At 42.6% G+C, this 14,221-nt stretch overlaps 1 protein-coding gene across 2 annotated transcripts in view; it reads left to right on the top strand.

Moving 5' to 3' along the window:
• LOC115095407 (pituitary homeobox 3) overlaps window positions 1-14,221 on the top strand; it is a 159,813-nt gene that overhangs the window by 57,143 nt on the left and 88,449 nt on the right. The window contains exon 2 of one of the 2 annotated variants that reach the window (XM_029609014.1): window positions 7,153-7,361. The exons of the other annotated variant lie outside the window; for it this stretch is intronic. The gene's annotated coding sequence lies outside the window, so the exon portion shown is untranslated. The remainder of the gene's footprint in view (window positions 1-7,152; window positions 7,362-14,221) is intronic. 2 annotated transcript variants of the gene reach the window in all.

Below are 14,221 nucleotides of genomic sequence, written 5' to 3'. Positions count from 1 at the left end.
CCTAACACTGTGTAACTACAGCATGGGCTATTTTTCCCTATATGCATCACCTTGCACTTTTCCACATTAAATTTCATCTGCCATTTGGAAGTCCAATCTTCCAGTCTCACAAGGTCCTCCTGCAATTTATATCAATCCACTTGAGATTTAACTACTTTGCATAATTTTGTGTCATCTGCAAATTTGATCACCTCATTCATCGTACCCCTTTCCAGATCATTTATAAATATAAAATATCAAGGACAGCTCTTTTGCATTACTGCACCCTAGATGCATGACTCTGCACTTCTTGGCATTGAATCCCAGCTGCCAAGTCTTCGACCATTCTTTATGTTTTCTTAACTCACTTTTCATTCCCTCTACCTCTTCGTGTGACCACTCTGTTGCAGATCTTAGTATCATCCATCATCTGCAAATAGACAAACTTTACTTTTTAACCCTTCTGCAATGTCGTTCACAAAGATATTGAACAGAATCTGTCCCAAAACCCATCCTTGTGGCACTCCATTTAACACTGTTCTCTCTTCAGAGTAGGTTCCATTTACCATTCTATGCTGTCTCTTGTCAGTCAACCAGTTTGTAATCCACTCCACCTTGTTGCCGACTTCCAAGCTTTTCATTTTATTCACTAGCCTCCTAAATGGGATTGTACCATATGTTTTGCTGAAATCCAAATAAATCACATTAAGTTCTCTCCCTCAATCCAACTCTCTAGTTACAAAATGAAAAAAATCTATCAGATTTGTCTGACAGTACCTTCCCATGGTGAATCCATGCTGCCTCAGGTCCAGCAACCCACCAGTTTGTAGATAGTTCACTATCCTTTCCTTCAGTAGAGTCTCCATTAATTTTCCGACCACCAAGGCGAGGCTAACCAGCCTGTAGTTTCCAGCCTCCTCTCTGCTACCACTCTTGTGAAGCAGGACCACCACAGCTTTTCTCCAATCATGTGGCACCACTCCTGTTTCCAGGGATCTGTTCAGTAGGTCTTTCAGCAGATCCACCGGTACATCTCTGAGCTTCCTTAGGATCCTGGGATGTACCTCATCTGGCTCCATGGCCTTGTCTATTTTCAGTTTTTCTAGCTCTTCTGTAAATGGAGTTTCGTATACCCTACCCCCATCTACAGTCTTCTCAACCAGCAATGGTCCCTCTTCAGAGTCCTTTTTAGCAGTGGTTCTCAACCTTTTTCCCATCGTGACACACCTGACAGACCACACTCACATGTGTGACACCTCTCATTACAGTCCACGACAGAAATAAAAGCCCAGTATTATTTTTTATTGTTAAGAATGACACAAGGGAAAGATTAGTACTCCGTCTGAACAGAAATTACATAAATAGTAAATCTCCCATACCAAAACAGCACCAACAGTCAAACAATAGCCACCTTATCTAAGAAAAGGCAACACTAAAAATATTACACCAGGCCTTAAAATACCAATACTCCTCCTATTAGGAAAATGGAACAAGCCAGACTACTATAGAGCCCTAAGCAGAAACTACTCGTCAGCAGAAAACCTCACCTCGGTCACACGTGCAGACCCTCACCTAACAAAGAATAAAGAGACCATAAAGCATAACTAGAAACATGCAGACAAAAACTGAACTGGAAACTACCACAAGCCAGTCTCTGTATGCAGTGTAACAAAGGGAAAAGAGAAGCTTCAGCAATCCTCATAAAACAAATCAAGAAATATAAAATCAATAGCAGAAAAACCATAATAATAAAAAGAACAGGTAATTTCAAAACAGCTGATGAATAGAATATCTAAAGTTAAGAAAAACGCCAAGAAACGCCATGCTGTCGAATGTATCACGCCCTTGAAGAAGGATTTGAGACAGGTCCGAAACATTGTACAATGTCGGGCACATAACGGCAATGTGGAGAATTCGCATATTGCAGATAATTTGAAGGGCATCAATGCTCCCGTTGATGATGACTGAGAAGAAGAATTAATATCTCGATTAATGGCGACATGCAGATAAGTCTGATTAATCATCTTTAAGCTGTAAAGTATTTTGCACTGGTAAAGTCAATAATAAGAAAAAACTCACTGGGTGAATAAAAAAAAATATTAAAAAAAACCTATGGACTGACCTATGATTAAGCATAAGGCAGAGTGACTACGGTATAATGTACCACACAATGATGCCTATTATGAAGGTCATTAACTAATGCGTCTGGTAATGTTAAGTGAATAGGAAAGAGGGTTCCTTGTTACTGATAATGCAATCAAGAGTACGCCAGATTTTAATAGATACGCACGTAGCCGCGCGTATCTTTTAAAATCCGGGGTCGGCGCGCGCAAGGCTGCGCAAAATCGGCAGCCTGTGCGCGCCGAGCTGCGCAGCCTGCCTCCGTTCCCTCCGAGTCCGCTCTGAAATCGGAGCGGCCTCGGAGGGAACTTTCCTTCCACCCCCCCCCCGCACCTTCCCCTCCCTTCCCCTACCTAACTCACCCCCCCAGCCCTATCTAAACCCCCCCTACCTTTGTTTGCACACACAGGCCGGCCACGGCGCACGATTCCCCAGCCTGGGAGCAGTTTCGGAGGCCTCAGCCACGCCCCCGAAACGCCCCCGGGCTGGAACCACACCTGCGGCCCCGCCCCAGATGATGCGCCGCCATGACACGCCCCCGACACGCCCCCCCCAGGAAAGCCCCAGGACTTACGCGCGTCCCGGGGCTTGCATGCGCCACCAAGCCTATTCAACATAGGCTCAGCGCGCGCAGGGGGAGCTTGGGGCAGGTTTTCGGGGGGTACGCGCATACCCCTTTGAAAATCTGCCCCATTATTTCTCCCACATCATTTTAATTATGGAAAGATATTAATAATGTAGCTTTCTCAGCAATCTCATATGTTGAAGATTCTAAGAAGTCTGTTAGGTTTTCTCGTACATTGGTTGCTGATTGTGTTTGCTGATTTCGGGAGAAAATAAACTTTTTCTAGGGGTGGAGTCTTTTCAGGGGGAATCTCCAAAACCTCATGAAAATACCGCTTCACGGTCATTCTAGGAAATTCTTCAACAACCCTTGGAAATGTTATTATTCTCAAATTTAGATGCCTCAGCATATTTTCTATATTTTCAATTTTTCTTTTCGCTGCTCCACCATCTTGAATCAATGTAGATTGAACTTCTTTTACATGTTTTATATCATTTTCCAAAGTTGTAAGTTTCTCAGTCATCTCCAACTTGTGACCCTCAAAGTTCTTATTTAATGTCTCCAATTGGCAGGAAACAGTGTTTAGCTTTATCGAACAGTCAGCTATCAATTTTGCTATTGCCGATGACATTTTCCATAGGCAGTCCAAAGTGACTACTTCCGGCTTTTTAAAAGTTATCTCACCTTTGGTGAGGGACGGAGGATCCTGCCCACGGCTTCCACCTCCTGGGCTCTGCTGTTCCTCTCCTCTTCCATGTTCACTCTCACCGAGGGTGTTCTCTCCATACACCATGGAGGTCTGCGGTAGACCCTCTAACGACATCGCTGCTGCACAAGATTTTCAAGCTGCTGCACAAGATTTTCCACTTCGGGATTCTCGGAGAGCCACGGTGTCGAAGTGCTACGCGCAGCCGGTGGTAGTCTGTCGTCCGGTGGGCTGAGAGAAACTTCTTCCGAGGTCGGGTCATATTCTCCCCTCTGTGACCCAACAGCCGGACCTCTCAGCTCCTTCTCTTCCGATTTTTGCATACATTGATCGATCGTCTTCTGCCCTGACGGGACAGCTGAGATAGAAGGGTAAGTTCTCAACCTTCCTTTGCGCTTGAGAGGCATTTTTCTTCTCAGAAGCAGCTATCAGAGGAAAAAAGCGCCGGAGCAGTGTTCAACGTGTCCGTTCAGGGCGCCATCTTGACTCCTATTTGTACACTTTTATAGCTGCTAATTGACTGGCACAAGTGAAATTGCAGTTGTCTTTATTTTTTGAGTGAGAGGTGTGGGTGAATTGGTGGGGTTCAGGGAGAAGTGCTAGAGGGTTGAATTGGTGATTTCAAGTATGTGCACAAGTATTTTCAAAATAGAATACATGCATACTTTTATAAAATATTTGCCTCTGTGAATAAATTGGGGTTACTACGCATACATGTTATACTTTTCTTACACTTAAAATATACATGCATATGTTTATAAAATAGGTACAGAAAGAATGTGTTTTGTTGCACTGGAAATATTTGTGCATACTGAAACATACACGTGAATTTTTGGAGCAGAACTATGTGGCGTTTTATAAACTGTGCAGCTCCTACCACACAACTAGTTCCTTTTTTTTTTTTTTTTTTACTGAAATTCAATGCTGAAAACGTAATGGGACCACTTTTTAAAATATATCCTTGTTGCTTGCAGGCCCAGCAGTACTTTGAACCCACAGGCCTGGAAGCACATTTTTTAAATGGAAACTTCCTACAGAGTTTCTCTTTTGAAAATCTGGGCACCAGTTGATGTCACAAGTATTTTCATACCTGCAGCCTTTGCATCTGCTTTGCAGGAGGTGCACAGCCAGCACCATAAAGCAGATGTGGGACTTTAAAGATGAAATGCCCACATGTTTCTTGTTGGCCCTGCCCTCCCCACCCCCCAGGCCAGGTCCCATCCTTTTGAGGTGCAGGTAAGAGCACCTGCACTATTTGAGAGTGGCTGGGGGTGGCTTGGGGGGGGGGGGTAGGGATGGGGGGCCAATTTTTCAGCTGCTGCTATTACTTGGGTGAGGTCTTTCCCATGCTGACTCTCATGAGGGTAAAAGGACCTCTCACTATCCCTTCCTCCAGGACTCATTAGGAGACAAATCACAGGTGCAGGACAATTGCCAAAAAGACCATCCATCACATGAGCCTGCTTTCCAGCTACCTACAGGCTGACCACCCCTCCCCTTTATTCCCTCTCTTTCTCACACACAAGCGCAGGCAAACTGTTAGATTCCTTTCCTGTCCCCTTTTTTTATGATTTTCACATCTAAACCAAAAAAAAAGAAAATGAGCTCGCATCCCCAGATGTGCGCTCACGCTCCTGTGCTCTAAGGCCTTGATTATTACAATTCTCTCTTTGCAGATCGCCCAATAAAAATGTATGAAAACTTCAAGTTATTCAAAATGTCATGGCTCAGGCAGTCGTTGGCAAAAATAGTAGAGAAAAAGTTACTCCATTCCTCCAAGAGTTGCATTGGCTCTATTCAAAATGAGCCCATCATATCTTTCTATCTTATGAGCCTACAAGATGTCTAAGATTTACACTTGGAAGTCCATATTCAAAAGCCATTTGGCTCTAATTTGGACGGATAAAAAAGGGACATTTTTAGGGCATTCCAGGGAGGGGTGGAGATATCTGGCTCGCTTATCATGTATATCTGACCTTGTGTGGCCAGATAATTCACTACTTATCAGGCTATCTTCAGAGATATCTGGGTAAGTAGTGCATCTTAGAAAAAAAACAAAACAACCAAGCTAAGGGCCTCCCGGCCCGATGCTCACGCCCCCCCCCCCCCCCCACCGCCACTATCACTACATGTAACTACCCCCCATCCCCCCTTGGGTATCCCACAACTTGGCAAGTTAAAGATTTCCTAAGATGGTTGCCGCTGGACTGGGTCTCCCCTCTCTCCCCTCCCTCCCCACTAACAAACTTAAAATCTTCCTCCTCTGCCTCCCCCGAGTCACCTCCTCTCCCCCATCCCTGGCTGATACACTCCCACCCACCTGTTACCGCCAAAAGTGGACTATGGACCCTTCTAGCATAACTTAGGCTATTATTTACGTAACACTTCTAGCATTGGTGACTGAAAGTGGACTCCTGGCAAAAAGGGCAGGTCTTAGTCTCTCTGATGGTTTATAAGACTCCTGGGACCTTGGATGGTAAAGTCTAAACATCTCCACAAAGCCAAACTCCTCTGAAAAAATAAAAACAAACAGAAAAACCCCTCTTTTCTCCTTCTTTTCCCAAGAGCCACTGCACACCCCACTTTAGGTGGTAATAGGGCACAGCAGCAACCCGAAGCCAGATCTCCTCAAGCAGGTCCAGAAACAACCTCTCCAAAAACTCTCTCCACTAGTCCACTACTGTCCTCTTCCATACTTGACTAAGTCAGGGGGGGGGCCTAAAGGAGTCCTCCACTCTCCTCAACTCTACTCCAACTCACTCACTCCTACAAACATTTCCCACACCTGCTCAAACCCCAGTTTATAGAGCAGAGCTGACCAATCCCAAACCTTGGGAGAAGGAACTTTTAGGGATGGTGTAAAGAAAATACTCCATCCTTCCATGTTAAAAAAAAATGTTAAAAAAGGGTGACCTCATTGGTAATGGATTGCAGCATCCCTTACGTCCGAAGGTTAAAGTTATCTGGTGATATTCAGACATAGCCAGTTAGGTTTCAAAGTTATTTAGATAGGCAAACCCAGATAACTTTCAGGCCAATACAGAACGGTGCGCTCAGCCGAGCGCACCATTAGCCCCCGTTTGGACGCCCATTTCTGATGCGTGGAAAACGCGCAGCCAACCCCCCCGAAACTAATAGCACTCATCACATGCAAATGCATGTTGATGAGCCTACCAAGTATTCACCCGCAATACAGAAAGCAAAATGTGCGGCCAAGCCACACATTTTACTTTCAGAAATTAACTCCTGCCAAAGACAGGCTTCCGCCAATAAGGAGGCGCTAGGGACGCGCTAGTGTCCCTAGCGCCTCCTTATTAGCGCGGGACCTAATTTAAATAGTGAATCATGCACCCAAGAGAGGTGTCTGGGCACGCATTGGGAGAGCAAGCGCTCGCCTCGGAGCTCCTGCTCTCCCGCACACTTTAGTGTATGGGCCTGTTTGTGGGAGAATATTCAGTGGGATGTTTATCCTGCTGAGCCAGTCTCCCTGATAACCTATGTGACTAAGGTTAGCCAGATAAGTTGTCTGTTTTCCAGTTTTTCAATATTGGCCTGGTACACAAATTTAGTTGAAGTACTAATGTATATATAAATTCTCTAAAACTCTCCAAATAGGATAGGTCTGACTATAGTCAGAACTCAGCAGGTTAAAAGTAATAATGATGTATACATTCTATAACAATGGAATCACAATATGCAATATAAAGAATAATGATTAGAATTTGACTGGCCGCTTTCATTCAAACAGAATCCCAATGGGATTTACAATTTGTTATTTCAGAAATATATATGCAGCCACCTCTGGGGTGGATCATAGTTTTGATGCTTGGATTGCCTGGCAGCTTCTAAAGTGGAGAGGACATTGCTGCTGTTGTGTAACTGAGATACAGGAATTTAAAGCAGTTTGTCCAGATCAGTGGAAAGGAATGGACTCATGTGCCTGGAGTTTTCCTAATTTGTGCTATTTGGTCATGGATCTGTTAGAATAAGGTATGTGTAAATCTATATCTACAAACTCTGATACTGCAATGTCTATGCAACATATCTTTGGTTATGACCATTGATACAGCCCATTTATTTTTAATTCATGTGGTATATTAGTAAATATACTTTTGTTCTGATGTATCCCATTTTGTTTAATAAATATAATTTTCCTTATTATGACTTTAATACTGTTGTGTTATGTGTTGGTTTATGTGTTTCTGTAGTAAATCAAAATAACAAATCACCAGGACCAGATGGTAATCACTCCAAAATTCTGAAGGATTTCAAACATGAAATTGCAGACCTGTTTCTGGTGATTTTCAACCTATCATATAAAACAGCCAGTAACCCTGAAGACTGGAGGGTGGATAATGTGATGCCAGTTTCTAAAATGGGCTCAAGGGGTGATCCAGGAAACTATATACTGATGAGCCTAACATCGGTGCTGGGCAAAATGGTAGAAGCTCTTCTTAAAAAAAGAATTACTGATCACATAGATAGACATGGTTTGTGCAAAGGGAAGTTTTACCTTACTAATGAATTAGATTTTTTTGAAGGTGTAAATAAGTATGTAGATAAAGGTGAGTCAATTGATATAGTGTATTTGGATTTTCAGAAGGCATTTGACAAAGTCCCTCATGACAGACTCCTCAGGAAATTGCCTCCAGAGGGGGAAACAAGTGAAGATGCATATGTGAATGTGTGTGTGATTGAGAGAGTGAGCAACAAGTTTGAGCATGTGTGATTGTGGTTGTGGTTGTGTGTGAGAGAGAGGAGAAAGCTTGTGTGCAACAATCCCCTCCCCTCTCCCTGCTAACCCACAACAATTTCAGGGCACCTGGAAATCAAAAGTTCCCAGATATGGAAAACAGGGGTTTTATGAGTTTTTAAAAATTATTGGATGTTCTATTTGTCAGCTGTTGTGAAATATTTATTCTTTTTATTAGTATGGTTTTACTATTATAATTGATGTGTTATATTTCTTCATTTTGTTTTATGAGGAATGGTAATTTTCTATTTTCCTTCCACAAAAAGCCCAAATAAGGAGAAGACTCCAAAATTAATTTTTCACGGAATAACTGAGGGGATAATTTTTAGGTATGATGTTCCATTTACTCCATGATTTAAGAAGGTTGAATTATAAATAAGAATATAAAACACTGGGAGTTTTGCTTGCAAGAATTAATATTCTCTTGAATGTCCATAAATATCCTTCCCAAAAAAAGTCTTCTCATCAATAACAGCCCATCATCGGGTCATCTCAATATAAAAAAACAACATAATATTTGTAAACGCTTTGATTCTCCACAAAAATGATATTGTCAAAAATCTATAAAGCTGTTACCTACATAAGGGTATCAAATGACTTCCCATCAAGAAAATATGATTCACACTACATTGGGTTGGAATTTGAAATGGAAATACAGCTCATGCTGTTAGACAATTTAACATCTGGTTATCAAGATTGAAATTTCTTTAGAGTTGTAAGCGGACTTTAAAATACATAGTAGGATCTTTATTGTAGTTGTATTAAGAGGATGTTAAACAGACATTCATTATAATATTGAGCTTTTTTTCCCCTGAAGAAGCAATATTGGGGTGAAACATACAGGATCCTGATTAATGTCGGGCTGTCATTGTTGAGAAGAAATACTCTGGGGAGGGTGTTTATGGACATTCAAGGGAGTATTTCATGCCATATTAAGTAATGGGAACATGTGATTTTATGTTTTGCAATGGATGTGATGTGTGAATGTGATACGTGTGGTTGGAGTGTTGTGGGAGATATTTTTAAATTTTGGGGATATGAGTAGACAAATGATATATTACCATTGTCATATTATAATGTAAAACATTATGAACACATGTTCATTGTGATTCATGATTATTGCACATGTATTAAGAAATATATAATCTTTAGCAGTATGATTAAAACGTTACACATGACTGATAGATGCCTCGATTTTGTACTGTACATTGGTTTTGGGAGGATCTAGTATATTACTTCACTAGTTAATTTAACCATAGTCTTAGTACCATATGGAGTCAAAGTGCTGTCTTTTTACTTATTTTTTCTGGGTTTTCTGGTTGGTACCACAGTAGTGCATGTGTTACATTTGGCGGTCTGCGGGTCTATCCCAAGGCCTGCCGCACTTATCTCCAGCCCTGCTGCCAGGGGAGGCCTCCCCATGGGTGCATGGTGTTTCGCCGTGCTCAGCTGGCGCCCCCCCCCCCCCCCAGCTGCTCTCCCTGCTGCCGGGCCGAGTGACTCTGGCCATGCACTGCTGCTGCTCCTGTTCAAGGATCCCCTAGAGGCGCATGCACACCAATGCCATCCCTCTTACAGGGCCCGTGGCAGGAAAACACCTCCCCCTTGGTTCAAGGGTCCACCATCGCATGCATGTTGCAAATAATGTTTTTACATCAGAGGCCTTTTTCATGTCAAATCTGTCATTATAAATGTATAATTTTTAATTTTCTATGGGGAGGGCACGACTGGGGGGGGGGGGGGCGGTGGAGGTGCAAAGGCTGTAAAGGATTTAGGAGACCAACAAGAGGAAAGCCAGAAAAAGAAATGAGGACCACAGTGATTAGAAAAATAAAATGTGGAGACAACAAAGGTAAAAAAAGCATTTTATTTTCTGTTTAGTGCATGGAACATGTCAACTTTGGGAATAGGTGGCTCATGATATTTTTATTTTGCACAATGTAGGAGGAAATGCATTTCTGTCTCTGTTGTATGGCATACAGAGTCAGGCTTCTGGGGGTTTCAGTTCAGTTTTTGTCTGCATATTTCTAATTTGTGGTCAATTAATTATTCTGTGTTGTTGAGGGTCTGTCTGTAGTTCACATCAGCATGGCTTAAAGCACACACTCCTTTTTCTACTCCTATTGCTAAACAGTGGGTGGGTAGGTTTTTAACTGATTGTATGGGTTGGGCAGTTTTATTATTTGTAATTTGATCTACTATTTATGTTTTATGTATTGATGAATGAGTTGTACCTTGCTTCAAATGTCTGAGGGAACGAGTAACAAATTTTTAAATATAAACAAGGTAGAGATTTCTAATTAGTTGAATAGAGGTTAACGGTCAGTTCTAATACAGGTTAAGGATCATCTATATAGACCAAAAGGTCATATATTTGAGACAGAGGTCACACTTATAGATTATAAATAAATGTTATGGTTTTATTTGAAATCATTTTATTGCAAGCAAGAACAATACAAACAAATACTGGTGCGCATTTGACTCTGATGCGCACAGGACTACTGTGCAGAGTAATTACAGCTTACATTTTCCCTCCCCTTACATGCCCCCCTCCATCCCTCCACCCTCTCATAAAGCACAAAAGTCTCCCAACAAAAAAATAAAGAGAAAACTAAGAGCATTATATACTAAGAGACAGAGGATATAATCAACAGCATTTAAGGATAATTAAGCACCGTACTTCTAGCTTTAGGAAACAATGATTGGAGGTATTTGTCCCAAATAGATACATAAGAACATAAGAAATTGCCATGCTGAGTCAGACTAGGGATGTGAATCGTTTATCTGATGATTGAAAATATCGTCAGATATCGGGGGGGTCCCCAATAGCAATAGGAAACCCCACGATTAATTTAATGGGTTTTCTTATCGTTATGGGGGGGGGGGAAGAAAGGACACAACCTGACCCTTTAAAATGAGTTTGTTAGTATCCCCCCACCCTCCGGACCCCCCAAAAAAATTTTAAATACCTGGTGGTCCAGCAGGAGTCCCGGGAGCATTCTCCCGCGCTCGGGCTGTCGGCTGCCACTAATCAAAATGGCGCCGATGGCCCTTTGCTCTTACCATGTGACAGGGGCTATCGGTGCCATTGGTCGGCCCCTGTCACATAGTAGGTGCACTGGATGGCCCGCGCCATTTTTAAAGATGGCACCGGCCGTCCATTGCTCCTACCATGTGACAGGGACCGGCCAATGGCATGGATACCCTGTCACATGCTAAGGGCAAAGGGCCATTGGCGTCATTTTGTTTACTGGCAGCCGACGGCCCAAGCATGGGAGAATGCTCCCGGGACCCCTGCTGGACCACCAGGTATTTAAAATTTTTTGGGGGGGTTCCGGAGGGTGGGGGGATACTAACAAACTCATTTTAAAGAGTCGGCTGTATTTTTTGGTTATCGGCTCGGGCGCAGCCGATTAAAAAAAAAAACCCGATCGGACTGCAAGATAAAAATTTCATGATGTGAATCTGAACCGATACCGGTTCCGATTCACATTTCTAGGTCAGACCAAGGTTCCATCAAGCCCAGCATCCTGTTTCCAACAATGGCCATTCCAGGCTACAAGAACCTGACAGTTACCCAAACACTAAGAAGATCCCATGCTACTGATGCAATTAATAACAATGGCTATTTTCTAAGTCAATTTGATTAATAGCAGGTAATGGACTTCTCCTCCAAGAACTTATTCAAACCTTTTTTAAACCCAGCTACACTAATTGCACTAACCACGTCCTCTGGCAACAAATTCCAGAGTTTAATTGTGCGTTGAGTGAAAAAGTTTTCTCCTATTAAATTTAAATGTGCCCCATGCTAACTTCATGGAGTGCCCCCTAGTCTTTCTACTATCCAAAAGAGTAAATAACCGATTCACATCTACCCGTTCTAGACCTCTCATGATTTTAAACACCTCTATCATATCCCCCCTCAGTCGTCTCTTCTCCAAGCTGAAAAGTCCTAACCTCTTTAGTCTTTCCTCATAGGGCAGCTGTTCCATTCCCTTTATCATTTTGGTCGCCCTTCTCTGTACCTTCTCCATCGCAAACCGCAATTTACTTTTAAAGGACCTTGTAATAAGTACATTTTCCATTTGCATTAATACATGCAGGCTATTCCTCCAGGCCCAAAATGAGGGATCATCTTTGTCACACCATACAGAATGCTCAGCCTTTTCCCCCAACAACCATTGCCTTTCTAAGAAAGAGGCAGACCCCTTTCCCACCATGACCATCGCCTCCTTTCAATTAAATAGCACGCCTTCCAGAGTGAAGGAGAGGGTGTTCTGTGGGATCTGCTGCAAATATCTTTTCATTTTAACTCAAAATTCTTGAACTACAGGGCAGGACCAGAAATAATGACTCAGATTTCCTCTATCAGAGGAGCACTTAGGGCTTATGTCAGACTGTAACAACCCCGCTTTAAACAGTCTAACTGGTGGTAAGTAGGATCTCACTAAGAATTTATATTGTGTCTCTCTCAAATTAGCATCCCCTACCAACTCTGGAATCCTAGCAAAGGCTGAGGACAACTGCTTCTCCACCTCTTGGATCGGGAGCTCAGCTCTCCATTTATTCAGTAGAGGTTTAAATGAGAATACAGCTCAGCGCCCTGATAATGCCTTATATAAATAAGCGAGAAATACCCATTTTGCTCCATTCCCCATTTTGAAAAACATCTTCAACAGGTATCTTAAACTCTTCCTGAAGGCATTCGACATAGATCACCACTAGCGTCGCATTTGATTGTAGGCAAAGCACTGCCCTATACTCATCCCAAACTGAATTTCCAATTCCTGAGGGGAAACGGGCATCCACCATTTATGCCACATGATGTAACTCCTTTCGTGCCCATTCAATAAAAGGATTAGTGTGTGACCCAGGTAAGAAATCACCATTGCTTTGCAAAGGTATAAAAATAGATTCCCGATAGCTATGATGAAGTCTTTGATAAAGGAAACGCCAGGCCTGACGAAGGGAAAATACGATTCAGTGTTTCCACAGATGGGCTGGTAAGGCAGAGTTTTCCTCATGTAAGACCAAACAAAGCACCCAAGGTGCCACCCATCCCTCCTCCCAGGCTCAGGGAGTTTATAAAGAATTGTGAAAAAGCCAGTCTCGCAAATGATGTAGTATGCAAGTACATTGTACATCTGAATTCTAGGGGCACCCAGGCCTCCCTTCCTCCATCCACCCAAGAAATGATTAACAGATATATTTATTTATTTATTTATTTATTTATTTATTTATGGTTTTTATATACCGATCTTCTTACATTATATGTAAATCAAATCGGTTTATGCAAGCCCGCCTGCCCCGCCAAGGAAATTTAGAGATCAAGGCGTTTAAGTGTTAGGGTTTTAAAAAAAATCCAGGGTTGGCCCAGTTAAGTGGGTACTTGCCAGATACTTGTGTCTTGGATTGGCCACTGTTGGAGACAGGATGCTGGGCTTGAAGGACCCTTGGTCTGACCCAGTATGGCATGTTCTTATGCAGGTCCTTGGTTCGATCCCTGAGTTGGGTTTTCTGCTCCCCAGGTCAGCCAGAGCTGGGGAGGAAGGAGTCTTGATCATTGCCTAAGGGAGACATCTAGTGGTTGGATTGGGGGCCAATGATTGCAGGGTTCTGAAGGGAGTTCTAGTTCATGGACTCCAGCCTAAGACTGCCACTGCAATGACTGAAGAGCTCCGATTTTGTCAAAAGTCCATTCTTTCCTCCCCACCCCTGACGTCTGTCAAATTGAACTTCACAAGACTAAAAGCCTTCAGTTGCTGGGCTCGGAAAATCTGGAATGAATTCCTTTACCAAACTGCCAAGAATCAAACTACTAAGACTTGGCTGTTCAACCAGGCCTTTCCCCAGCCAGCTCATTAAGAATATTAGTTTTTCCCACATTTTGGTCCTTATGCCATAGAAATGGCACTCAGTGTTAACTACATTTAACCATGGTATACCTAATTCTTAATTTCTGTAATCTGCTTTGAGACCAAACCTGGCATAAAGTGGAATATCAAATGTGCATAAATAAGTTGGGAAGGGATATAAAATAAGAGAAAAAAGGATTCCTGGTAGATGTAAATGAAAGTTCATAACACTAGGCAATGGC

This window comes from Rhinatrema bivittatum, chromosome 7 (genome assembly GCF_901001135.1).
Source record: "Rhinatrema bivittatum chromosome 7, aRhiBiv1.1, whole genome shotgun sequence".
Taxonomy (NCBI): Eukaryota; Metazoa; Chordata; class Amphibia; order Gymnophiona; family Rhinatrematidae; genus Rhinatrema; species Rhinatrema bivittatum.
This window is presented reverse-complemented; position numbering and strand designations above follow the sequence as displayed.